Source organism: Cervus canadensis, chromosome 26 (assembly GCF_019320065.1).
Source record: "Cervus canadensis isolate Bull #8, Minnesota chromosome 26, ASM1932006v1, whole genome shotgun sequence".
Taxonomy (NCBI): Eukaryota; Metazoa; Chordata; class Mammalia; order Artiodactyla; family Cervidae; genus Cervus; species Cervus canadensis.
In genome coordinates this window covers 31,723,539-31,751,335 of record NC_057411.1, presented here as the reverse complement: position 1 = coordinate 31,751,335, position 27,797 = coordinate 31,723,539, and the positions used below count along the sequence as shown (strand labels likewise).

Sequence of the window (27,797 nt, the reverse complement as noted above, 5' to 3'; positions counted from 1 at the left end):
ACTAAAAATGAACACATGAAAAATTACATAACTCTCATTAGCAGAAACAAACAGGGGACACTTATTTCTTGTGGATAAATGAGTCATTTTTCCAGTCATTAAACATTTTAAATAGTTATTTTTTTTATCTATTTTTATTTATTTATTTGGCTGCAATGGGTCTTAGTTTTGGCCCACAGGATCTTCAGTCTTTGTTGTGGCATGCTGAATCTTCAATCTTTAGTTGCAGTATGCAAACTCTTAGTTGTGGTATGTGGGATCTAGTTTCCTGACCAGGGATTGAACCTGGGCCACCTGCATTGGGAATGCAGAGTCTTAGCCACTGGACCACCAGGGAAGTCCCTCTGTCATTAAAATTTAAAGGAAATTTCTCTCCTCCTCTCTTCAACTGGAGACCCACAGATAATATATTAAATAATCTCCTTTCCTAACAGCCTAAGCCAGCATCCTCCTATGTGATGCTACTGTTAATACTGTTATCATTAATATTAAATGTATAATAATGCATAATTTTTATGTGTGTTCACCTAAATACCTTTTGAATTAAGTACTGATATTATCCCAACTTAATGGACGAGAAAACATTTGTATAAATGAGACAACCTAGTAGCTTGCCCGAGGTCACATAAATAGTAAATTCTCATGAATTTTATCACTGAGACTTCTGCACATCTTGTTACTCCAAATCCCATGTTCTACTTCAGATAAAAAGAACACCACCTCATCTGCAGTCAGTTCTGTGGTCACAGCCTAAAAGCCTGGTTCTAAAGCCAGCAAGCATCTATCACCTGGAGGGCTTGTGAAAAACCCAAATCACAGGGCCCGAGCTCCATCAGAGATCATGATTTAGTAGACCTGAGATGCAGACAGAGGATTTACACTTCTAAGTTTCCACACGATGCTGATGTTGCTGGTCAGAGATTACAGATTGAGAACTACTAGCCTATAATTTGAAAGCTTCCAAATGTCTATCACACTTAATAGGGTATTTTGCTGAATGCTTTTTACTAGTCATCCAAATTTATTTGGTAATGTAGGTCCAGTCACTGAGATAAAGAATAATGAAAGAGGAGCCAGGTGGTATCCAGAAATAACACTACTTTTTTTTTCTTTTTTTTCAATTAGCATATTTTTCTATTATGGTGAGATAAACATAACACAAATATGCTATTTTAACAATATTTAAGAGCACAATTTATTGGTATTAATTATTCACAATTTTCTGTACCATTATGGCTATTTCTAAAACTTTCCATTATCCCAAACAGAAACTCTGTACCCATCAAACAATAACTTTCCATTACCCCTCTCTCCAGCCCCTGATGAAAATTAATCTACTATCTCTCTCTATGTATTTCCTACAATATTGTCCTTTCATGCCTGGCTTGCTCTAAGATTCATCCATATTGTTTTAATAATATGGATGAGAACTTCATTCCTTGTAAAGGCTGGATATTAGTCTACTGTAATTAACATCCTTTTCTAAACCACATTTGCCGATGAGTTTTCTAAAGCTAATGAACACATGTTCACTTTGGTTCTCACTATCTTCTTTAATTTAAGATATTTACAGTGGTCACACTTCTTTTGTTCAATCTCATTTCACAGTGAAAAATTTGGATTACATATAAGGACAAAAAACAAACAAACAAACCACATGTAACACAACACTTATGTGGTACCAACTTTTTCTTTCTGTAAATTGATTCTCATCCCCACTTGCATCATCGCACTTAGCATTAAAATCTACATTATTTCGTCTCTACTACATATTCCTGTGTTGGAGAGCACATGAAAGGAAAATATTCTCCCACATTTAACAAGAGGGATGCAGGTGTAAAGTTGAAGGCTTAGATGCCTGCCAAACTGAGACAAGGCAAAAAATTGGGGAATTTTCTGGGAAGAGATTCAGGAGGCAGATGATTTTATGAGAAAAGTAGACTAGTGAAAGTTAGAGAGGGAGAGGAGGATTAGTCTGGAGAGGAAACCAAAAGCAAAATGAAGATCAGAAAAAAGGAGAAAAATTAAAGGAACAAGGTCTACATTTTAGGAAGTGGTTAAGACAGAGGTGCCACTCAGGCATTGACCTAGAATGGCTTTAGCAGCTCTGCTCCAAGCAACTCTCAATATCCCCAAATCCAGCTGGGGTTGGCTAGAGGAGAGACAGGGGCCCTGAGTGATAGCATCTGCCAGCATACATGGTATAAAGGTATAAAGGTATAAAGGCCTTGGCATAAGGCCAAGGCAACCACCTTGGCCAATTTCAGGCTACCAACTGATGGCCTATCTGGGAAGAGAAGTGCCCAGTGGTCTTGCTAGTTTGTGAAAGCTAGCTCCAACACATCCCTGCCTCAAGTCCACACATGAAAACACAACCTAAGAGAAAATCAGTGGACCCGCTATTCAAACACAGCTTCAGGACAACAGCTCTGCAGGCTTCTCCACAGCCCTCTGCTAGAATTTTGACCCAAAAATCTTCCTTGTAAAAGATGGAGAACCATCTCTTCTCTGTAACTGAGAGACAGGCATGGGATTACCTTCCCTCAAGTTTCTAACACAACCTTAGCGTGCGGATATTTCCTCCTTTGCTGCTGATACACATAAGTAGCTGCTCTCATTGCACAGGTATCCTGCAGTGCAAAGGTCTGAGGGAATGGAAGACTGCAGCAGCCCGGGGTGAGACAGCACTTGATGGGGTGGTAATGATGACCTGCAGTCAGCGTCAGGGGTGGAAATATAATTCAAGAGTTGAGGGATGAGAAATATTGTCTTTAGCTGACTCTGTGGTTTGGAGTGGTCTGGTGAGGGGGATGAGCCTCTCGACCACAGTTAGCCTCAAGGGAACGAGAAGGAAAACAATTGCCCAGGAGCAGAAGGCCTCCATGAGAGGACTTCCCCAGATAAGAATCCACCTTACAATGGAGGGAATGAAGGTTCGATCCCTGGTCAGGGAACTAGGAGCCCACATGCCGTGGGGCAACTAAGCCCATGCCTCCGCAACTATTGAGCCTGCACACCTCAACTAGAGAGAAGCTCACTCACCACAACTAAGACCTGACACAGCCAAAAATAAAAATAAATTTAAAAAAGGAAGAAGGCCCCCACAACCATTTACCATAGCTTCAGGGGTGCTGGTCAACATTTCATAAACAGGACCATACTTCCAAACTGAACCTTCAGGTTAAACATTTTGAAATATGGCCCTAAGTATTTTATACCCATTTTTTATTTTTATACATATTTATTTTAAAAATACTCTGAAAGAAATTATTGCATGTTTCCTTGCTTCAGACATTGATAAGCAATTCACAATTTTTTAAAACCTGCAATTACTTGGTTCCTTTTGTTTGAAAGAACAGAACAATGAATATCTTGGTGGTATTCCACGACTTACACTTGCTATCCTTTTTGCAGAAAGGATCTAGAAAGATATGGGCTTAAAAGGGCACTAATTTCACTCTGTACATTATACAGAGTGAAGTAAGCCAGAAAGATAAAGAACATTACAGCATACTAACACATATATATGGAATTTAGAAAGGTGATAACGATAACCCTATATGCAAAACAGAAAAAGAGACACAGAAATACAGAACAGACTTTTGAACTCTGTGGGAGAAGGTGAGGGTGGGATATTTCAAAAGAACAGCATGTATACTATCTATGGTGAAACAGATCACCGGCCCAGGTGGGATGCATGAGACAAGTGCTCGGGCCTGGTGCACTGGGAAGACCCAGAGGAATCGGGTGGAGAGGGAGGTGGGAGGGGGGATCGGGATTGGGAATACATGTAAATCCATGGCTGATTCATATCAATGTATGACAAAACCCACTGGAAAAAAAAAAGAAAAAGAAAAAGAAAAAAAAAAGGGCACTAATTTATACTTCGTGCCATTTTTTAAAATATTTAAGTCAATACCATTTGGGTCTGCAATTTTTGTTGTTGTCGTTCAGTCGCTCAGTAGTATTGACTCTTTGCAACCCCCTAGACTGCAGCTTCCCTGTCCTTTACCATCTCCCAGAGTTTCCTCAAATGCATGTCCATTGAGCCAGTGATGCCATCCAACCATCTCGTCTTCTGTTGCCTCCTTCTCCTCCTACCTTCAATCTTTCCTAGCATCAGGGTCTTTTCTGATGAGTTGGCTCTTCGCATCAGGTGGCCAAAGTGTTGGCGCTTCAGTTTTAGCATCAGTCCTTCTAATGAATATTCATGATGTCACAAAAAATAAAACATTTTTTTTCTTTATTAGCTCATAGCTAGATCATCATCCAGTCTCGTCACTTCATGGGAAACAGATGGGGAAAAAATGGAAATAGTGACAAGCTTTATTTTCTTGGGTTCCAAAATCACTGCAAATTGTGACTGCAGCCCTGAAATTAAAAGACGCTAGCTCCCTGAAGGAAAAGCTGTGACAAACCTAGACAGCATATTAAAAAGCAGAGACATCATTTTGTCGACAAAGGTCCATATATGCAAAGCTATAGTTTTTTCAGTAGTCATTTACGGATGTGAGAGTTGGACCACATAGAAAGCTGAGCGCCAAAGAATTGATGCTTTCGAACTGTGGTGCTAGAGAAGCCTCTTGAGAGTCCCTTGGGCAGCAAGGAGATCAAACCAGTCAATCCTAAAGGAAATCAACCCTGAATATTCATTGGAAGAACTGATGCTGAAGTTGAAGCTTGAATACTTTAGCCACCTAATGTAAAGAGCCAACTCACTGGAGAAGACCTTGATTCTGGGAAAGACTGAGGGCAAGGGGAGAAGGGGGCAACAGAGGATGAGATGGTTGGATGGCATCATTGACTCAATGGACATAAGTTTGAGCAAACTCTGGGAGATAGGGAAGGACAGAGAAGCCTGGCGTGCTGCAGTCCATGGGGTTGTCAGAATCAAACACGACTCAGTGACTGAACAACAACATAGTTAACTTACTAGGAAATTAGGAGTTTTTTAAGGAACCCTGAATTATTTTCAGGTATCCTCATTGAAACTAAAAAACTGCAACTGGGGCCCTCAAACCCTGTAGATTCTGTGCTTCTCTCAATCTGTGAGAGGATCTGTGTTTTCCCAGAAATTACAGCCACTGCATGAAAGAGAAGTTCACATTCGCCTGCATGTGAAACACAGCTTGAGTTGCCGGGCTGCAACCCTCAGGGTTGTGAATGTTAATCAAACAAAGTGTTTATTCATTAGGCACTCCTTTTTTATTTTCTTTGGGACTGCATGTCTCAGAAGCCTTGCTCAAGTAGGTCCAAGAAAAGAACAGTCTACAGAGGGTTAACACATTAAGGAAAAACTCCAAAATGCATCAGAAGGCGGCAATTGGTTAGTCTGTGTGTTGGTTTGGTTGCTTTTTTTATTCTGTGTCATTCCATTTCTTCCCTTGGTTTCCTTCTCCTTTACTCTCCCAAGAGGGAGAGAGGGAGGGAGAGGGATCTATTTTCATTTCCTTATAATACAACAACAGTTTTTAGAGTGTGGAAGAGATGGAAGGGTGGTGATGTATACAGAAAATTGAAGCATTTGGTTCCCAGGCTCCAGTCCTGAAGAACAATCTCAGGTTGCTTCCAGGATGTGTGGGGCATTTTGGGGATCTTTGCCCATGAGACTCTCTGTCATTTCTTTCCTAACACAGGAATCTTCATCCCTCCCTGTCTCTCCTTTGACAGGGAATTATGACCTCCTAACGTCACCACTCTCCTCCTGTCAGCTTAGTCAGTACCTCTCACATTTTTGTTACCTAAATTAGAGTATTCTATAAAATAGAAATGTCAAATTCTATCTCTATCTATTCTTGACTTCTGCCTGCTAGAAAATAAGGTCCAGTACATCCAATGGGAAAAACCCTGATAATGGGAAAGATTGAGGGCAGGAGAAGGGGGCGACAGAGGATGAGATGGTTGGGTAGTATCATCAATTCAATGGACATGAGTTTGAACAACTCTGGGAGATAGTGGAGCACAGAGGAACCTGGAGAGCTACTGTCCATGGGGCTGCAAAGAATCAGACATGACTTAGCAACTAAACAACAACATATAATGCATGGTAATTTAATAAAATAACCCAGGTCATTTAGGTAACACACACACCCAAGAACTGTAATTTTTATTGCACTATTAATTGTGAATAAAATTTGATCAATACCTGAAAACAACTTCACCACAGTAAAATAATTTTCAAAGGAATCATTGACATAATTTATCATTTTAATGCCATTCTTAATAAAAAGACTGGCTTCCCTGGTAGCTCAGACAATAAAGACTCTGCCTGCAATTCAGGAGACCAGGGTTCGATTCTTGGGTTGGGAAGATCTCCTGGAGAAGGAAATGGCAATTCACTCCAGTGAAACTGGAGTGAAAATTCTTGCCTGGGAAATCCTATGGACAGAGGAGCCTGACGGGCTACAGTCTAGGGGGTCACAGAGTATCCGGCACAAATGAGCAACTAACACTTTCAAACTTTAAAAAAAAGATTAGGCTCATCACAGGAGATAAAAAGGTGCTAGTCAGATTTACCTTTCAGAGTAGAAAATTAAATGACTGAAAAAGTAAAAGACACAAAAGTATTCCCTGCAGTTTACAGGATCATTGTTTTTCTATTAATCAATAATAGTCCAGGTACATTTTTTAACTTGAAGCTCACTGCTGCTGCTGCTAAGTCACGTGAGTTGTGTCCGACTCTGTGCGACCCCATAGACGGCAGCCCACCAGGCTCCCCCGTCCCTGGGATTCTCCAGGCAAGAACACCGGAGTGGGTTGCCATTTCCTTCCCTAGTGAGTGAAAGTGAAAAGTGAAAGTGAAGTCGCTCAGTCGTGTCTGACTCTTAGCAATCCCATGGACTGTAGCCTACCAGGCTCCTCCATCCATGGGATTTTCCAGGCAAGAGTACTGGAGTGGGGTGCCATTGCCTTCTGATGTTAAAATATTATGACAAGGTAGGAGAAAAGATAAAATCTCTGAATCTCACAGTTTTATGTCATTTGGTACAACTCATAGAAAGCTCAGCCCATTTCAAATTTATTTTTAAATGAATTATTTCAGTACTACTAACTTTATCTGCAAATGGCAAAAGCAAGAAAAAGTGTGCTTAAAAGGAAAGGTTACAAAAATAAAGCAAGTAAAACAAAAACCAAAAGTTTGCTAGTTTGCAGTTTATTTTTTAAGCCTTTGAAGTTCGGGATCCTGGACGATATATCTCACCTGTAAAGCTCTGACATGTTCGGAGCAAAGTTTTAAATATTGAAAAACTGAAAAACACTTATTGTTTATAAAGTTCTGCATCACGCACTATTGGGTGTACTGTATAGCACTGCAACATTTTGAGTGGCCATGAATGTCACCTTTTTCACTTCTTAGGTAAAAATCATCATTTTCTTAAAAGAGTAAAATACATAGAAAATACAGTACATAGTTTCTTATGTCTTAAATTAAACAGCCACATTCAGTTTCCTTTAGCTTAAGTACCAGTAATGTAAGTAAATGAAACAGTAAGCAATTGGCAGCACAGTAATGTTAAGGTTCTAGCAAACTTCTACATTTTAGGGAGTTATAAGTTACTCTTAACATTGGATCCAGGCTTAAATTTGGCATAGAAATTCTTTACTAGAATGTGCAATATTTTTTCTTTGACTTTACAAAATAGAGTCAAAATTAGCTTGCTTGTTATTTAGCCAAAGGTGGCCAAAAATAACATGATCTTGGCTAGAATTTAGATACTTTTCAGTTCAGTCGCTCAGTTGTGTCCGACTCCTTGCAACCAATGACTGCAGCACACCAGGCTTCCCTGTCCATTACCAAATCCCAGAACTTGCTCAATCGCATGCCCATCAAGTCAGTGATGCCATCCAACCATCTCATCTTCTGTTGTCCCCTTCTCCTCTTGCCCTCAATCTTTCCCAGAATCAGGGTCTTTTCCAATGAGTCACTTTTTCACATCAGGTGGCCAAAGTATTGGAGTTTCAGCTTCAGCTTCAGTCCTTCCAATGAATATTCAGGACTGATTTCCTTTAGAATGGACTGCTTGGATCTCCCCACAATCCAAAGGACTCTCAAGAGTCTTCTCCAACAGCACAGTTTGAAAGCATGAATTCTTCAGCTCTCAACTTTCTTTATAGTCCAACTCTCACACCCATACATGACTACTGGAAAAACCATACATTTGACTAGACAGATCTTTGTCAGCAAAGTAATATCTCTGCTTTTTAATATGCTGTCTGGGTTGGTCATAGATTTTCTTCCAAGGAGCAAGTGTCTTTTAATTTTGTGGCTGCAGTCACCATCTGCAGTGATTTTGGAGACCAAAAAAATAAAGTCTCTCGCTGTTTCCATTGTTTCCCCATCTATTTGACATGAAGTGACGAGACCAGAGGCCATGATCTTAGTTTTCTGAATGTTGCATTTTAAACCAGCTTTTTAACTCTTCTCTTGCACTTTCATCAAGAGGCTCTTCAGTTCCTCTTCACTTTCTGCCATAAGGGTGGTGTCATCTGTATATCTGAGGTTATTGATATTTCTCCTGGCTATCTTGATCCCAGCTTATACTTTATCCAGCCCAGCATTTCTCATGATGTACTCTGCATATAAGTTAAATAAGCAGTGTGACAATATACAGCCTTGACATACTCCTTTCCCAATTTGGAACCAGTCTATTCTTCCACGTCTAGGTCTAACTGTTGCTTCTTGACCTGCATACAGATTTCTCAGGAGGCAGGTAAGTCAGTCTGGTATTCACATCTCTTTCAGAATTTTCCAGTTTGTTGTGATCCACACAGTTAAAGGCTTTGGTGTAATCAATAAAGCAGAAGTAGTTGTTTTTCTGGAACTCTCTTACTTTTTTTGACTATACAACGGATATTGGCAATTTGATCTCTGCTTCCTCTGCCTTTTCTAAATCCAGCTTGAACATCTGGAAGTCCACAGTTCACATACTGTTGAAGCCTGGCTTGGAGAATTTTGAGCATTACTTTGTAGTGTGTAAGATGAGTGAAATTGTTTCATAGTTTGAACATTCTTTGGCATTGCCCTTCTTTGGGATTGGAATGAAAACTGACCTTTTCCAGTCCTGTAGCCACTGCTGAGTTTTCCAAATTTGATGGCATATTGAGTGCAGCACTTTCACAGCATCATCTTTCAGGATTTGAAATAGCTTAACTGGAATTCCATCACCTCCACTAGCTCTGTTCATAGTGATGCTTCCTAAGGCCCACTTGACTTCACATTCCAGGATGTCTGGCTCTAGGTGAGTCATCACACTATCGTGGTTATCTGGTTCGTGAAGATCTTTCTTGTATAGTTCTTCTGTGTATTCTTGCCACCTCTTCTTAATATCTTCTGCTTCTGTTAGGTCAATACCATGTCAGTCCTTTATTGAGCTCATCTTTGCATGAAATGTTCCCTAGATATCTCTAATTTTCTTGAAGACATCTCTAGTCTTTCCCATTCTATTGTTTTCCTCTGTTTCTTTGCATTGATCACTGAGGAAGGCATTCTCGTCTCTCCTGGCTATTCTTTGGAACTCTGCATTCAGATGCCCATATCTTTCCTTTTCTCCTTTGCCTTTCGCTTCTCCTCTTTTCTCAGCTGTTTGTAAAGCCTCCTCAGACAACCATTTTGCCTTTTTGCTTTCTTTTTCTTGGGTATGGTCTTGATGCTTTTGTGCATCTCTAATTTAAAATCAGTCTTAACTTTAAAAATGAAATGCTGCAGACATTTGTGGATAACAGAGAGCAGGCTGACCAGCAGAGCTGTGATATCTGTGCATGTATGCCTGTGACCAGCATGTTCTCTCCACAAAACTCTGTTAGCCTTTGACCTAGTTTGCTTTGCACTCCAAGGCCCAATTTGCCTGTTACCCCAGGTGTCTCTTGACATCCTACTTTTGCATTCCAGTCCTCTATAAAGAAAATGACATCTTCTTTTGGTGTCAGTTCTAGAAGGTCTTGTAGGTCTTCATAGAACCGTTCAACTTCAGCTTCTTCAGCATTACTGGTTGGGGCATAGCCTTGGATTACTGTGATATTGAATAGTCTGCTTTGGAAATGAACAGAGATCATTCTGTCATTTTTGAGATTGCATCCAAGTACTGCATTTCAGACTCTTTTGTTGACTATGATGGCTACTTCATTTCTTCTAGGGGATTCTTGCCCACAGTAGTAGATATAATGGTCATCTGAGTTAAATTCACCCCATTCCAGTCCATTTTAGTTCCCTGATCCCTAATATGTTGATGTTCACTCTTGCCATTTCCTGTTTGATCACTTCCAGTTTGCCTTGATTCATGGACCTGATATTCCAGGTTCCTATGCAATATTGCTCTTTACAGCATCTTTACTTCCATCACCAGTCACATCCACAACAGGGCGTTGTTTTTGCTTTGGCTCCATCTCTTCATTCTTTCTGGAGTCATTGCTCCACTAAACTTCAATAGCATATTGGGCACCTACCAACCTGGGGAGTTCATCTTTCAGTGTCCTATCTTTTTGCCTTTTCATACTGTTCATGGGATTCTCAAGGCAAGAATACTGAAGTGGTTTTCCATTCCCTTCTACAGTGGACCATGTTTTGTCAGAATGCTCCACCATGACCTGTCCGTCTTGCATGGCCCTTTGGTGACCTTTATTTTAGGGGGCTCCAAAATCACTGCAGACGGTGACTGCAGCCATGAAATTAAAAGACGCTTGCTTCTTGGAAGAAAAGTTATGACCAACCTAGACAGCATATTAAGAAGCAGAGACATTACTTTGCCGACAAAGGTCCTTCTAGTCAGAGCTCTGGTTTTTCCAGTAGTCATGTACGGATGTGAGAGCTGGACTATAAAGAAAGCAGAGTGCCGAAGAATTGATGCTTTTGAACTGTAGTGCTGGAGGAGACTCTTGAGAGTCCCTTGGACTGCAAGGAGATCAAATCAGTCCATCCTAAAGGAAATCAACCCTGAATATTCATTGGAAGGACTGATGACGAAACAGAAGCTCTGATACTTTGGCCATCTGATGTGAAGATCTGGCTCACTGGAAAAGACCCTGATGCTGGGAAAGATTTAGAGGAAAATGAGAAGAGGGTGATAGAAGATGAGATGGTTGGATGGTGTCATATTTATGTCTTTATCTCTTTAACATCATTTCCTTTTGTTCATGAAATTCTTCATAACAGTTTTTGATCATACCTCATGTTCTGTCTTCTTATAGTTTTATAGCATTCATTCCTATGATCGTGTTTCTAAAGTACCCACTTGCTACACATGATTTTCAGGAGTTTTACTTTTCTTCTGACTATTTAGTCTCATGTTTCTTTTCCTCTATTATGTAAAAGTTTTAATAAACCTCATGTTTAAAAAAGTTTTAATATTTAATCATTTATTCTGACTTACCATTACTGGAAGATACATTTTGAAGATTTTTTTCCTGTCCTATTCACTATTTTGGGGGAGCAGGCTGTTTCTGTTCTCAGATCCACAACTTTGAAACAGTCTGGAGGGCAAAAATTCCTCTTCTACGTGTGGTTTTGCTCAGATATTCACTTGGTCCTATTCTGTTGTCCCGAGGAGTCATCTTCTTCTGCTATCACTACCTCAGTCTCTAATAGTCTAGACTAAAGTGATATGATAAAGAGGAAAAAAAAACTAACATTTCCAATACAGGCTGTTATTATGACTTCGATATTCATTAAAAGGAATATTAGGGAGAGGAAGAAGTTTCTCCAGGTGATAGGCTGATGAGAGGACTTTAGGACATTTGAATTGGAAGCGTTTATCCAGTGAACAGTTGAATAAGCAGATCTGAAACTGGGAAGAGGCTGAGCTGTTGTAAACTGGGAAAGCATGGGTGTGAAGAGATCACTCAGAGTCTATAAACGGAGAAGAAAGCAAACCAGTACCACCAGCGTGAACAGATAAACTGATGGTGGGAGGGCAAGAGCAGAGAGATAAAAAGAAAAGCAAAACTATGCGACAAGGGAACATGCTATGGTGGGGGTAGGGGAGTAACAACAGTGTGAAATTCAGCAGAGAAGTCAAGGAAACTAATATAGAGTGTTTCTGTTCTTTTATTTCAAGAACTACAAAGTCCTGCTGACCTTAGTGAAAACATCTTAGTGAAGCAATGGAGACAGAAGTCTAGCCATAGTGGGTTGAGTAGGAGAGTGCATATAGATAATTCCCAGAAAGGTTGCTCATAGAAAAGAAATACAGTAGGAATTCAAGGAGTTTAAAGTTTGAGAAGATTTTATTTACTTCCATTTGTATTTCATAGGAACCGAATTCACTGTATATTGAAGAGGAAAAATATCAGTAGAAAGGATGATGTTGAAAATACAATAAAGAAAATACGTTTATTTTCTCACTGAAGAAACTTGTTTTGAACACCCACTATGTGTCATGTACCATGTTTCATGTTGGAAATACAAGGGTGGGTTAAATTAGCATGGTTGCTGCCCTGTTAAGAATCCCAGGTGGACCAAAGGCTCTAAGAAGATGAATGAGATGGATATCCAAGAGGAATCATTAACCTCAAAAAGAAAATCAATTGTTTCATAGAATGAGGGTAAAGTGGACATGATGAAGGCAGGCATGTTTGTAGATGGAGGGAAAGGGGAATAGGAGTTGAATAGAAACTTAAAGAATTCCAATTTATCAGGGTCCTTTGTATTTCTATAACATAGGATGCAAATCACATACCCAAATGAGCATGTTCATAAAATAAAATAAAATAAATAGTTATTGAGGGAAATGAGGAAAAGAAGTAATATGACACCCAGAGTGATCACTGAGCAAAACTGACAATCCAGTCAAAGTTGAAGGTGGGAGATTTTGGTACTAATCCACACAGTGGTATAAATTTCTCCAGAACCACTCAGGGGCAGACCAAACATGGGAAAGAAAAAAAAAAAAAAAAGCAGAGGTCTGGATCTATCTTAGGTTATGATAACATGAACTGCTATAACAGATTAATTAAGAAATGTCAATAATTTAACACAATAGAAGCTTATTTCTCACTCATTTAAAATTATCTGGAATAGAAGTAGGGATTCATTCATGAAGTCTTTAGGAAGTCAAGATAGCAAGGTCCATCTGTCTTTAACATGCAACTTCCAAAAACACCTTGAGTGTTGTCATCCAACCAGCAGATGGAATTGGGAGAAAGGAGAAGGGTCATGCCAGAGGTTCATACCACAGTGGCACACATCATTTCTACTCACAGCCTATTGGTTAGACCTCACACATATGCCAAAACCTAACAAGAGGCCTGAGTGCTAGAAAGTGAAAAACAGGTTTTTGATTAAGATCTTAACCAAGTTTCTGACATAGGGTATAAGTTTCAATAAGTTAGGATGGATGGATAGACACATAGATAGATTAGATAAAAAGAAATACAAAGAAACTAAAGATGAAGGAAGGAACAAAGGGAGGGAGGGAGGAAGAGAAGGGGAAGGAAACAGGGAAAGACAGAGACAGACTAAGAGGTTGAGAACTCAAGCAAAGGAAGATTTAAGTAGTAATTTTTTTAAAAATGAAGTTCTATTAGAAGGAGAGATGAAGCAGTGAAGGAACTGGAGATTAGGATTTCTGAGAAAGAAAGAGAAAGCTAGAAATATCAGAGACTGTGAGTAGAGCTAAAGATAGTAGAATTTTGGAGTCCAAAGATAGAGAATGAAAGGTTCCAGAATGTAGCCACTTGTCAAGCTATCAGAAGAACTGTGAGCTTTCAGAGTTGTGTGAACCACAGAAAGTAACAGTAAAAAATGAAAGCGCTTGGAATGACAAAATTTTGACCTAGTTGCCAAAGTACTTGACAAACACATGAGATGTCACAGATAAACCTGTCACAGAAGGATGAACAGGAATAAGTTTCAAAGTAGAAGGAAGATGTTTACTGGAAGATGCAGAAAATGGTCTAGAAAACCAATAGAGAAGGACAAGCCCAGTTAAACATGCAATGTATAAATGATCTCTATGGCAGACAGTTGCCAGAAAAATCATCTCCTCAGCAGGGGGGCCTAGCTTCAGTTAGGGCAAAGGTGTTGTATGAAGCATTCTAAGAAAAATGAGTGTTACAGTAGAATGTAGTTAAAGAAATCAGAAAGGCATTTGAAAATGATCTGTGGGGCAGGGAAGAACCAGCAAAAAAATAATTGGCTCAGAAGAAAAGCCATGACTAAAAAATCTTGAATTTGAGTTCTTTGCCTAGAACTCAAGGGCAAAAGTAAGCATTAGGGTACTTTATAGCAGAGGTCTGGTAGGAACCAGGTCACACAGCAGGAGGTGAGCAGCAGGTGTACCAGTGAAACTTCATCTGTATTTACAGCCGCTCCCCATCCTCGCATTACCAGCTGAGCTCAGCCTCCTGTCAGATCAGCAGTGGCATTAGATTCTCAGAGGACCATGAACCCTACTGGGAATTGTACATGTAAAGACTCTGTAATCCTTATGAGAATCAACCTGAAAACATTCCCCAGCCCTGTCCATGGAAAAACTGCCTTCCATGAAACCAGTCCCTAGTGTCAAAAAGGTAGGGGACTGCTGCTATATGAAATTCTTACACATAAATTTGTTCCAGTGCCTCCTGGAGGTGAGAGAAGAGTGACATTTGTTGCCTCTAGGCACACTGGCTCTGGAAGCTGAAGGCTGTCCCTGTGTCACACAGGTGTGGCTAGGACCCTCCATCCCTAGGGACCAGGCTCCCTGGGCCCACAGTGCAAAGGATTCCTCCCTACTCAGAAGATCTGACAACCTCTATCCTGCTGAATCAGGAAAAACAACTGTCTGTTCCTCTCCTTACCTTCAAAGATTGGGTTCTTCTACCATTCAGTACACCAAGAAGAATCTCTAAGAAAATAAATGAAGGGAGAAAATGAAAAGGACCAAAAAATAGTATCTCAGCAATTAACATATATTGCTGCATTTATAATAAATGGAGTCTTAACAGTACTCTACGCACCCAAAGGATATATTAAAAGCAAGAATATTTCCTGCTATTCTGCCAATCCATCCAAGCCAAAGGGACTTCAGTGGATAAACATCTATGACTCCATTTAATTTTGCAAAAGTGTGAAAACTCAAAAGAATATGTTTTTAAATACCACAAACTGGGTAGCCTCGTCTCCAAACTAGGGAAATTACCAAAAACAACTTTCCAACATGCCAAATAATGATTCCAGGTTTCAGAGATGCTCTTAGGACATACACAAATAACAAAGACAGTTACTCAATTTCCCATGTGATTTATTGGTGGTCGGGGGGAAAATCCTGGCTCTGGATCATCAAATGGTGTGACCCTTGCCTTTCAATTGAGTGGTTGACTGAATAATTTATTTCTACTCTGCTTACTTCAAAGTTGTATTTGAAGTGGCTACATTTTGGTGTAGTGCAAACTACTTGTGCAATGTAACTCTTCCATTTTTACTTACTCTCATAGCCTCATAAAATAAGAAGAGCACTACCACTAGCCATTTGCAGATGAAAACATTTTTACAAAATCATTTGGAATGATTGATTACTGCCACCTTCCCAAAATACCTTCCAATCTTGGTATCCAGAACACCATATTCCCTTTGGTCTCTTCCTGGCTAACCCTTCTCAGTCTCTGCTAGTAAGCCTTTCCTCATGGTGTGAACCTCTACATGTTAAGAGTATTACAGGGCTTATTCCCTGTAACTCTTCTTTATCTTATCCATTCAAGTGACTTTAAATATTACTATATTTGAACAGTTCACAAATCAGTATCTCCAGCCCAGACCCCTCCAATGAACTCCAAAATGTTTACCCAACCGCCCTCACCATCTCCACTTGGATTTCTACATGGTATCGCTAATTTGACATGCCTAAAATACAAACTCTGGATTCCAACCCTCCAAAAATGCTCCTCCCAGGACTTTCCTGGTGGTCCAGTGGTTAAGACTCCACGCGCCCAATGCAGGGGGCCTGGGTCAGGGCACTAGATCCCACATGCCACAATGAAGAAGTGGCACAGCCAAATTTAAAAAATGATAATTAATAAATAAGTATTTTTTAAAAAGTCCTCCTCCAAACCCCATACCAAGCAGCACCTTCCTATCTCCTTGATCTGTTTTATTTTTCCAAAGTACTTATGACCATCTATCATACTATGTATTTTTTTGGTTTTTGTTTATTGTCTGTCTTTCCCAATGAAAACATAAGCTCTGTGACTACAGAAATTTTTGTATGTTTTGATCACTGATTGTTTTTTTTTTTTTTTTTGCTGCACTCTGTGACTTGTAGAGGTCTTGGTTCCCTGACCAAGGATTGAACCCATGCTCTCAGCAGTGAAAGCATGGAATCCTAACCACTGGACTACCAGGGAATCCCCTTGATCACTGTACTGATCACTGCTTGGTGCTTAGAGTAATGACAGATAAATAGTAGATGCTCAATCAATACCAGATAATGAATGAATAAAGGATAATTCACTGAGATGTGAATCACTGCATACTGTATACTGGTGACTGTCAGATTTTATATCTGAAAACAGTAATGTAAGAAATTTAAAGACATTTCTAGGAGGTGCTTTATTTCCTTGGGTTCTGTGTGAGAAAAGGGCTTCCACAGTGGCTGAGAGGTAAAGAATATGCCTGCCAATGCAGGACACACTGCATCCAGAAAGATCCTCTGGAGAAAGAAATGGCAACCCACTCCAACAGTCTTGCCTGGGAAATCCCATGGAGAGAGGAGGCTGGAGGGCTATAGCCTATAGTGTCACCAGAGTCAGACACGACTTAGCGACTGAACAACAACAAATATAATAGAAAATGAAATAGGCCAGTCAGTATATATTTTTTCCTGCTTTCTAGGAATCTTCTTCAGCTTTACTGGTCCTACGTTTTAAATCTTTTATTTTGCTTATATTTTAAAAAAATCTTTCTTGTTCACCATGTTGCTTTCGGATAGCATTGTATCCTTATTTTTAAGAATAATGAATTGAGTATTAATAGTGAAAGTGTGTATGAGTGTGTGGTGGGAGGATTCACTAAAATCCCCAAACAATTTGAATAAGTATCTGTTTCATTTGTGACCATGTGTCCATTTATGGGCATTTTTTTAATATGTTTACCTTAATTTTTCCTTCTTATGTTTTGAATGTTCCTCAAATATCTGTTGAGCCTAGTTATCGCTTCACATTTAGGAATGAGGCAATAAAAACCAAATATGTGGGAATGCGCACATGGGTGCTGGTGGAACGTTTCCGTGAGGAGGTGGTCCTTATGCTGCAGAACTCCTACCTCCCAGAATGCTAAGGTCTTTGATCTGGGCGCCAACTCCCACAACAACTGTCCGCAGGCAATTCAGATAGTCACTTCTTTCTAAAAGGAAGAACCCTCCAATTTTTGCCTAAGTGTGATGATGCTCGTTGTTGGGTATTCTGTCAACCCTGAAAAGAATAACATTATTGTGACATGAAGTTAAAGTGAAAATGTTAGTCACTCAGTTGTGTCTGATTCTTTGCAACCCCATGGACTGTAGCCTGCCAGGCTCCTCTGTCCACGGAATTCTCCAGGCAAGAACACTGATCAGTTGCCATGCCCTCCTCCAGGAGATCTTCCCAATCCAGGGATCAAACTTAGGTCTCCTGCATTGCAGGCAGATTCTTTACTGTCTGAGATACCAAGGAAGCATTTCCATGTATAGATATAAATGGTCTTGTTTTTCAACTCACTCTTCACTCCTGTTCTTCATCAGAACTGGCATTCTAGAATCCTGAGGATCTCCAGGATTCAGTAGAATAAAAATCTACTCATTCTCAGGTCCCAGATCCTTCTATCCTGCTCCTGATAGCTCTCCCTAAATTGCTTTCTGTCTACCAGAAAATCATTGAAAATTTTCAGCCACTAATGGTCACCTATCACTTTCATTGTGATGTGTTTATACATTTAGTCCCTTTGGAGTGTCTGAAATGATACAGGACACAGTGTCATGTGATGAGTGTGTCACTGTGAACCAAACTGACCACATCCATCATTCTTTCTGAAGTTATTTCTCCACTGATCTCCAGTATCATTTTGGGCACCTACCAACAGAGGTTCGTGACACTGTACACGAGACAGGGATCAAGACCATCCCCAGGAAAAAGCAAAAAAGCAAAATGGCTGTCTGAGGAGGCCTTACAAATAGGTGAGAAAAGAACAGAAGGGAAAAGCAAAGAAGAAAAGGAAAGATATACCCATTTGAATGCAGAGTTCTGAAGAACAGCAAGGAGAGATAAGAAAGCCCTTCTCAGTGATCAACGCAAAGAAATAGAAGGAAACAATAGAATGGGAAAGACGAAAGAACTCTTCAAGAAAATTAGAGATACAAAGGGAACATTTCATGCAAAGATGGACTCAATAAAGGACAGAAATGGTATGGACCTGACAGAACCAGTAGATATTAAGAAGAGGTGGCAAGAATACACACAAAAACTGTACAAAAAAGATCTTTATGACCCAGTTAATCATGACAGTGTGATCACTCACCTAGAGCCAGACATCCTGGAATGTGAAGTCAAGTGGGCCTTAGGAAGCATCACTATGAACAAAGCTAGTGGAGGTGATGGAATTCCAGTTAAGCTATTTCAAATCCTGAAAGATGATGCTGTGAAAGTGCTGCACTCAATATGTCAGCAAATTTGGAAAACTCAGCAGTGACCACAGGACTGGAAAAGGTCAGTTTTCATTCCAGTCCCAAAGAAAGGCAATGCCAAAGAATGCTCAAACTACCACACAATTGCACTCATCTCACACGCTAGCAAAATAATGCTCAAAATTCTCCAAGCCAGGCTTCAACAATATGTGAACCGTGAACTTCCAGATGTTCAAGCTGGTTTTAGAAAAGACAGAGGAACAAGAGATCGAATTGCCAACATCTGCTGGATCATCGAAAAAGCAAAAGCGTTCCAGAAAAACATCTATTTCTGCTTTATTGACTATGCCAAAGCCTTTGACTGTGTGGATCACAATAAACTGTGGAAAATTCTTCAAGAGATGGGAATACCAGACCACTTGACCTGCCTCTTGAGAAATCTGTATTCAGGTCAGGAAGCAACAGTTAGAACTGGACATGGAACAACAGATTGGTTCCAAATCGGGAAAGGAGTACGTCAAGGCTGTATATTGTCACCCTGCTTATTTAACTTATATGCAGAGTACATCATGAGAAACGCTGGGCTAGAAGAAGCACAAGCTGGAATCAAGGGTGCTGGGAGAAATATCAATAACCGCAATATGCAGATGACACCACCCTTATGGCAGAAAGCCAAGAGGAACTAAAGAGCCTCTTCATAAAAGTGAAAGAGGATAGTGAAAAAGTTGGCTTAAAGCTCAACATTCAGAAAACTAAGATCATGGCATCTGATCCCATCACTTCATGGCAAATAGAAGGGGAAACAGTGGAAACAGTGACAGACTTTATTTTGGGGGGGCTCCAAAATCACTGCAGATGGTGATTGCAGCCATGAAATTAAAAGACGCTTACTCCTTGGAAGGAAAGTTATGACCAACCTAGACAGCATATTAAAAAGCAGAGACATTACTTTGCCAAGAACAATTTGTCTAGTCAAGGCTGTGGTTTTTCCAGTATTCATGTATGGATGTGAGAGCTGGACTATAAAAAAAGCTGAGCACCAAAGAATTGATGCTTTTAAACTGCGGTGTTGGAGAAGACTCTTGAGAGTCCCTTCGACTGCAAGGAGATCCAACCAGTCCATCCTAAAGGAGATCAGTCCTGGGGGTTCATTGGAAGGACTGATGTTGAAGCTGAAACTTCAACAATACTCTGGCCACCTGATGGGAAGAGCTGACTCATTTGAAAAGACCCTGATGCTGGGAAAGATTGAGGGCAGGAGAAGGGGATGACAGAGGATGAGATAGTTGGATGGCATCACTGACTCAATAGACATGAGTTTGAGTAGGCTCCAGGAGCTGGTGATAGACAGGGAGGCCTGGCATGCTGCAGCTCATGGGGTCATAAAGAGTCAGACAGGACTGAGCGACTGAATTGAACTGTGAATCAAATACCTTCTCTAAACCAAATATCTTCTCTTATTTAAAGCTACTGTTAAGCTATACTGAACAATAACAACAAAGCTAAAATGCTAGGGAAACAGCTAGATTGGTTTTACAAAAAAGAAAAAGAACATTGGGCTTGTGGGAGATTATTTTTAAGGAATAATTTAAGGAATAGGTATATGTGAATTTTTAAAAATTATTCTTTAGAAAGGCACTTTTAAAGCTTGTTGAAAATGTAGACAATAAAGCTTATTGTTCACTTGCTCAGTTGTGTCTGACTCTTTGCAACTCCATGGACTGCAGCACGCCAGGCTTCCCTGTCCTTCACTATCTCCCAGAATTTGCTCAAACTCATGTCCACTGAGTTGGTGATATTATCCAACCATCTTATCCTCTGTCATCTCCTCCTCCTTCTGCCCTCAATTTTCCCAGCTTCAGGGTCTTTTCCAATGAGTTGGCTCTTCGCATCTTTACTCAGCCAAAGTGACGTGGAAGTTGCTCAGTCATGTTTGACTCTTTGTGACCCCATGGACTATACAGTCCCTGGAATTCTCCAGGCCAGAATACTGGAGTGGGTAGCCTTTCCCTTCTCCAGGGCATCTTCCCAACCCAAGGATTGAACCCATGTCTCCCGCATTGCAGGCAGATTCTTCACCCACTGAGCCACACAAGGGAAGCCCAAGGATGCTGGAGTGGGTAGTCTATCCCTTCTCCAGCAGATCTCCCTGACCCAGGAATCGAACCAGGGTCTCCTGCATTGCAGGTGGATTCTTTACCCTTATTCAGCCAAAATCCTTAAATTAAGATATATAGGACAGGATACATACACATTAAAATTTGGGAACAAATGATTTAAAGGGATGATATATGAGAATACACTCAATATGAGAGTATTCTTGAAGAAGTTTAAATGCCTCTGCCTGAATGCTCACAGAAAATTCTATTGTGTATTAAAAACTGGAATGTTTGTGATATGCAAGGTTCATTAGATAAAAGCATGATCTCTTCTAATAGCTTTTATGATTTTAAAACCTTTTCTTAAATATAAATAAATAAAAGGGATTGAGTTCTCTCTGCTTACTCTAGTCCTGTAGAATAATGGGTAAGTGCAAGCTACTGTCAATCACATGAAACTCGATAAGACTGCAGCTTCTATGAGACTCTATGCAGGGATTATGTTGACTCTTTGAGTCAGGCATTTTAATAACTTGTGCCAATTTTAGTTTCTCCTCTGCTCTCAATCCCTATGCAAACACCAGGGACCACTTTAATGTAAACATTCTAAGGACCAAAGGCATCATCATGGCCATCTGTTTTTACTACCATTTCTCATGGTGTCTCTGACTTCAACTAATAATGCAAACATCATTTTCAAATTAATCATCAACAGAGTCGTGTGAATTGTTTTAAGTTAAATTAATGTCTCTGAAGATGACTAATGGAAAACATCAATGTAGACAGATGTTTTCATTTGGGGAAATGTGCTATATCCCTTCAAACAAATCCCATAATCTACCCCCAAAACTCCTACTGCTTAACAAGTAATCAAGTAAAATACAGTAATTTAATTACCTTATTTTTCAAACTTATTGTTGTACCACATTGTTCTCATTCAGCTTGGTGAATGGCCCTTTTAATGTTCACAATATTAACAATAATAACTTTAGCTCCAAAAGGCATTAAATTTCCGTCATCTAAAATAAACCATCAGATGTATTTTACAATAGTCTACCAAACAGCAGCATGTTAACATAAACTCAGCTAGTTCCACACAGGATACCCAGAGCCATCACAAACTGAGAGACCAACAATTCTCAGAAGAAATTCTAAAAGTAAATTTATCCACTTCCCTTTCCCAGAAATGACAGTAGCCAGAAAAAACTAATTTGGATTTACGTGTCCTGTAATTTATTCTGTTTGGTGCTCCTCTGTATCAAGGGAAACAAGTGGGAAATGAAATAAATAGCTGAGGGCCTGTTTGCCCCAACAGGATAACTGACTAAAAGATACCCAAAGAGCCAGGCAGGCTAGGACTACATCGCTCCTTTAAAGAAGGAAAGGACTCCATTCACAACATACAGCTTACTACACGCACCAGGGATGACGTGGTGATGCTCCCAGCCAAGGGGCAGACTCCTCTGCCTCAAATCCCCACCAAACACCTATTATCAGGGCCACCTCCCTCTCTCTCTCTTTTAATAATTTTACTTATTTATGGCTGTACTAGGTCTTTGCTGCTGTGCATGCTTTTCTCTAGTTGAGGCGAGAGGGGGTTTCTCATTATGATGTCGTCTTGTTGCAGAGCACAAGCTTTAGGGCTTCAGTAGTTGCAGGCTGTGAGTTCGGTAGTTGCGGTTCCTGGGCTCGAGAGCAAAGGCTCAATAATTGTGGCACATGGGCTTAGAAGCTCCTCGGCATGTGAGATCTTCCCAGATCAGGGATCAAGCTCCTGTCTCCTGCACTGACAGGAGGATTCTTTACCACTGAGCCACCAGGGAAGCCTGGGGTCATGTTTCTTTAGAGTGAAGATCGCCTATGGCCTTCTTTGTTGTTGTTTATTCACTAAGTCATGTTTGACTGTTTCGCAGCCCCGTGGACTGTAGGCGCCTGCCCGGCTCCTATATCCATGGGATTTCCTAGGAAAGAATACTAGAGTGGGTTGTCATTTCCTTCTCCAGGGGCTCTTCCCGACCCAGGGACAGAACACATATCTCTTGCATTTGCTCCATTGGCAAGTAGATTCTTTACTGCTGAGCCACCAGGGAAGCTCCTATGACCTTCTAGAAGTTACCTTTATATTTCTTCCAGTGGGTTTATATTTCTACCCTCACCAACCATGCTTGTGCCCAGAAGGCACAAATCAGTGGTAACATCCCTAGCCCTTTTCTGAGTGTTGACTGCAGGACCTGAGTGTTTACTGGTATGCCATCAGTTTCCTAGGAACAGTTTTCCAGGTAACAGGATCAGGCTTTAGATATGATGGGATCTAGTCTTTCACTGAGTAATTACCAGATCAAAATAGTCAGTCTTAAATGAGGCTCCATCTTCTCAACAGCATAGTTTATTAGAGTAATGGGTGAAAGTGAGGAGAAGACTAAATTAATCTAAGTGATCAATCACTGGAAGTTTCCATCCTTTAATAGTATAATGCTTTATAACTATTGTCAAAGAGGAAAGGAAATAAGTGGATTATATTGTCAAAAGATTTAAAGCAAACACTAAATCAAGCATTTAAAAAAGGTTTAAATGGAAGCAGTTTATCTACAGATAACTAACTATATTAATTATATGCCAAACATGACTATGTTTCCTTTATCATTACAAAATAACATGAAAATCATTCCTACACTGAAAAATATTAACTTAAATTTTTAAAAAATAAGCTCTTACAATGTCCCAACTGCACTGCTGGACTCCTATTATGGGATGAATTGTATCCCCCTAAAACTCATAAGCAAAAGTCCCCAAGCCCCAGTAACCCAGAGAGTGACTACATGTGGAGACAGGGCCTTTAAAGATAATTAAAGTCAAACACGTTGTACAGTTCAGTTCAGTCACTCAGTGCTGTCTGACTCTCTGTGATTCCATGGACTGCAGCACACAGGGCTTCCCTGTCGATCACCAACTCCCAGAGCTTACTCAAACTCAGGTCCATTGAGTCAGTGATGCCATCCAACCATCTCATCCTCTGCCTTCTCCTCCTGCCTTCAATCTTTCCCAGCATCAGGGTCTTTTCAAATCAGGGTCTTTTCAGTTCTTCACATCAGGTGGCCAAAGTATTGGCGTTTCAGCTTCAACATCAGTCCTTCCAATGAACACTCAGGGCTGATCTCCTTTAAGAGAGTTGGACGGTGAAGAAAGCTGAGCGCTGAAGAATTGATGCTTTTGAACTGTGGTGTTGGAGAAGACTCTTGAGAGTCCCTTGGACTGCAAGGAGATCCAACCAGTCCATCCTAAAGGAGTTATCTTTAGTTCTTCTTCATTTTCTGCCATAAGGGTGGTGTCATTTGCATATCTGAGGTTATTGATATTTCTCCTGGCAATCTTGATTCCAGCTTGTGCTTCATCCAGTCCAGCATTTCTCATGATGTACTCTGCATATACGTTAAATAAGCAAGGTGACAACATACAGCCTTGACGTACTCTTTTCCCATTGTACAGGTAGACCCTATTCCTATCTGACTGGTATTCTTATAACCAAAGGAAATTTAGACACAAAAAGAAATACCAAGGATGCTTGCACACTGCAAGAAAGCAGCCACCCATAAGCCAAGGACAGAAGTTTCAGAAGAAACCAACCCTGCCAACATTCTGATCTTGGACTTCCATCCTCTAGAAGCATGAGAAAATTAATTTCTATTGTTCAAGCCAGCCATCCAGTCTGTGGTACTTTGTAATGGCAGCCTGAGCAAACTAATACAGTACCCTCTCACTCACAGATACTGGGCTTCCCAGGTGGTGCTAGCGGTAAAGAACCCGCCTGCCAATGCAGAAGACATAAAAGACACAAATTTGATCCCTGGGTGGGGAAGATCCCTGGAGGAGGGCATGGCAACCCACTCCAGTATTTCCTGCCTGGAGAATCCCATGGACAGAGGAGCCTGGCAGGCTATAGTTGACAGGATCACAGAGTCAGCTATGACTGAAGTGACTTAGCTCGCATGCATGCACCAGATACTACCTGGGCAAGGTGGCAGACTTGGAGGACGCTGGCTGCTGAGCTGGGTACAGCCTGGGTGACTGTTCCCATTTTAAGCTGCTCAGGGCATTATAGAAATGCTTTATGTGACTGAGAAGATAATTACTTTAAAAAGAGAGAGAGAGAAGACAAAAACTCTTAAAAATCAACAAAGCTTTTTCAGCTTCCCAAGAACAACTGTCTTCCCTAAACTACTTTAGATTTACCTCACGTGCTTTTAGTCTGATGAAAATTATTCAACTCATTTAGCACAATCTTTTAAACCACTGTCATCTCCAAAGCTGCTGTTTTTTTCAGCCCTTATAATTTCACCAGTTACTGACTCACTAGTCTCCTCTGCTGAATTATAAAGACGTGACTAAACAGCCTTTTTTTATGACACACAGTAAAATAAATTTTTCACAAAATTGACTCTGGGGGCAACTATGAGACTTAGAGAAGAAAGTATTACATTTTCTTTGCATTTTATGATTATAATATAAAATACAAAATATTAAGGAAGATTTAAAATATTGACTATAAATGCACTTTCCCAAAAAAGGTATTTTACTTTTAATAAGAAATGTGACATTTCTTCTGTGGACATAATGCTTTAGTATATGGTTTTGTGTTCAAAATGGCTATACACAAATCCTTTTCAAATCTTTTTAATGATGATCTCCTTAAATCTTTCATAGTGATATTAATAACACATTTTGTTCACACAAAGTAGGCGGTATCAAATGAATATATGTTGCTTGTATTTCAATTGCTTTCTTGTAAAATTACCAGAATTCAGATAATTCTGTTTAAATTATATGTCACAGGAGCAATCAGTCCTTTAAAACAGTTTTAGCTTCTTTCTTTTTGTGTGTGACAAATTTAACAGTGAGTAGTTTTGTGGTAATGCTGATTTTAAACTTTCAAGTATTTAAAAATATTAAAGATTTTCCTCAAGCCTACACAGATGTTGCTCTGCTCATCTTAAATTTTCAAGATTCAAATTTCTCTATTAATTCTATTAGTACCTGCTAAAATAATTAAGCTTTATGGAAGCTGAAAAAATATCAGTGAAGTGCATTATTTTGAAAGCCAAAAACAATGCCTCTAAAAAATACACAAAGAAAGCAGCCCCTCCACTTCCTTACATTCTTTCATATCTCATCCTCTGTCTCTCTCCATCCTTCCTTCTCTCACACACACACACACACACGTTATCAACAACTGTATAAATTCTTGCCTAACTCTCCTTGGGTCACCAATGTACTTCAGTATGAAATTATGTTCTGAACATATTTCTTTGAATAAAGATGAAAATGTTATTTTAACAGCTTGGATTTAATTATCACTTTATATATATATAATTATCCTCATTTTTTAGTACCCATCACAATTTTTGTAACATCTTTTAATATAGATTATAGATCTATGGACAAACCCTGACATATGGAATATTTCTAATGTTAATTAAATAATGTATTTCTGAATTCTAGGGTATAAAGAGAACTTTTGATGTAAATCTCAGATGCTTTCCTATAACCTCATATAACCTTCATCACCCAGATATTTGGGAAGTGCTTCTTTAGTATATTATTGGTTTCAAGTATTCCTTTACCACTTTATTCTCAGATGTTTGATACAGAGCTTCATTGGAATAAATAATATTCTTCCAAGCCTTTGTCTTCAGGGATTCCAAGCAGTAATATGTCAGTAAGTACACTACTTTTGCGAAATCATCCATGTGTAATGAAAATTTTTTGATGTACCAGTCTTCTGGATTCATATTGTCTCTCTCAGATTTGATATGAAATGTCAACATATGTACTAACACATTATTTGAAAAGGCAACTTTTTTATTCTCTTTCCCATTTTGGTATCAAATACAGTATGGATAAGTTTTTATACAGGCTGGTAAAATTAAAGGTTTGCAGTGATGTGAGGTATCTTTTTTCCAGTGTCAGGAACTGACTCTAAAACTAGTTTCTTGGGTTTTGATTTGACACTGTTATAAGCAGTCTAAAAATAATGGTTTCATTTTTTAATTTTGTGCTAGCATATCGTACTGTGCTCCACTGCTCAACTGCATCTATCTTCCAGGCAAGTAAGACATTTAGGCAGAGGAAGGCAGAAATTATTAGGGGACAAAAAACCTATCTGAATTAATGACAAGATAGTCTACCTTATGAATCAGTAACTTTCTAGCTTTGAGAAAGAAGTTAACCTTTTGCAGAAAAATTAATATCCACAGATAGTGAATCCAATTAAAAATAAAGTACTGAAAGGAGACTGTGGGACCCTCTAACTTCAGAAAATAAGTTTGTCAGTGTTTTTTAGATGTTGGCATTCTTAGAAATTATACAAAACAAAATGGATTGAGAATTTGATAATGAAAAATGTGGTTAGCAAAGCAGAAAATATTGATATATTATCCAGTTTCTCAAACCCAGTGCTCTGTGACAACCTAGAGGGGTGGAGTGGGGTGGGAGGTGGGAGCAAGGTTCAAGAGGGAGGGGACATATGTAAGCCTATTGCTGATTCATGCTGATCGTGGCAGAAACTAACACAACATTGCCAAGCTACTATCCTCCAAATAAAAAAAATATTCAGTTTCATTGTAATCCTGGAAAATTCAAAAATATAATCATAATATCAATTAAAATAATCACTGTAAATGTTTTTTAAAAATACGTTTTTAAATCCAGTAAGATACACAATCATCTTCGATAAGTTTATTAAATTGTTTTCAGCTATTTGCTTTTAAAAGTAAACATTTTATACACCTACATGAAAAAAATTATGGGGACTTTCCTGGTGATCCAATGGCTAAGACTCGGAGCTCCCAGCGCAGGGGGCCCAGGTTGCATCCCTGGTCAGGGAACTAGATCCCACAGGCCATAATTAAAGATCCTTTATGCCACAACTAAGACCCAGTGCAGCCAAATGAACAAATAATTTAAAAAAAAAACAAAAGAAAACTGAACTATACACTTAAAAATAGTTCAGAAGGTTGATTTTTTTTTTAATTACGAAATTCCATCAAGAATTAGGTTTGGCAAAGTGTTAATATCAACAAGTTGTTGAAACAATATAGTCAAATTGTTAATATAACAAATTTTTAATATCAACAGA

The 27,797-nt window shown here is 39.5% G+C and overlaps 1 protein-coding gene and 1 non-coding gene across 2 annotated transcripts in view; both read right to left on the bottom strand.

Moving 5' to 3' along the window:
• The window catches only part of CFAP299 (cilia and flagella associated protein 299), a 637,244-nt gene that overhangs the window by 517,507 nt on the left and 91,940 nt on the right, over nucleotides 1-27,797 (bottom strand). The gene's annotated exons all lie outside the window — the stretch shown is intronic.
• Nucleotides 265-337, bottom strand: TRNAG-CCC. The gene has a single exon. It is a non-coding gene; the product is annotated as a tRNA-Gly (tRNA).